The sequence below is a fragment of the Tigriopus californicus genome, chromosome 8, assembly GCF_007210705.1.
Source record: "Tigriopus californicus strain San Diego chromosome 8, Tcal_SD_v2.1, whole genome shotgun sequence".
NCBI lineage: Eukaryota > Metazoa > Arthropoda > Copepoda > Harpacticoida > Harpacticidae > Tigriopus > Tigriopus californicus.
Window position 1 is genome coordinate 8,569,885 of NC_081447.1, and position 1,095 is coordinate 8,570,979.

A 1,095-nucleotide genomic window follows, 5' to 3' on the forward strand; every position below is an offset into this window, starting at 1 on the left:
AGTATTTTGGCAGCGTCTTCTATTGATTTCGTGGGATATCACGTCTCCAAAGGCAATGCTGAAATGGATTCATCCAAGGTGGATGCCATTCAGCGATTCGCTATTCTTGCCACTCTTACAGACCTCAGATCGTTCTTGGGTCTAGTGAACCAATTGGGCAAATTTCTCCCAAATCTGGCTTCACTGACGTCTCCATTCCGCCCACTTCTAAAAACTAAGAATGTTTTTTTGTGGCTCCCAGAGCACACTAGGGCTTTTGAGGAGACAAAGAAAGCATTGATATCGCCTCCTGTGCTGGACATGTATGATCCGAAGTCTCAGACCATTCTCCTAACAAATGCGTCCAGAATGGGCCTTGAATTCGCCTTGATCCAGCTAAAAGCTGGAGATCCCAAATTAATTCAATGTGGGTCTCGCTATTTAAAGGATTGTGAGAGTCGGTATGCGATGGTAGAGTTGGAAACGTTGGCAATTTATTGGGCCGTTAAAAAGTGCAACTTGTACTTGGCTGGAATCAACTTTACCGTCGTCACTTATCATAAACCCCTTGTCTCCATCTTCAACCATCAGATTCTGTCTGAAATAGAAAACCCTTGTGTTTCAAATTATAGAACCCGTCTCATGGGCTATAACTTCGTTGTCGAATGGAGGAAAGGAATTGATTATGCCATACCCGATGCTCTTTCATGGGCTCCTGTATCAAAGCCGGATGTTGATTCCAACTTTGATCCCGATGTTTTGGGCGAACCCCATTCCGTGACGGTAGCCTCACTCAGATCTGAATATCCCGATCTTATTTTGGATGACGTCCAGGAGTTCGCCAAAACAGACGGATCATACTTGAAGCTCAAGGTCGCCATTTTGGCTGATAGGGTGAAGCACGCCAATAGTGGCTATGTGTCACTATTCAAGAAGATTGCCTCCGAGTTGGCGGTAGAGGAGGATATTATCCTACGAAATAGAACGATCGTTATTCCACCAACGGCGGTTAAAGGGATCCTTACACGACGTCATACAAGCCATCAAGGTGTCGAAAAATCAAAGCGACGAGCTCACCAGATTGTGTTTTGGCCCGGATTTACATCCGACATTGCA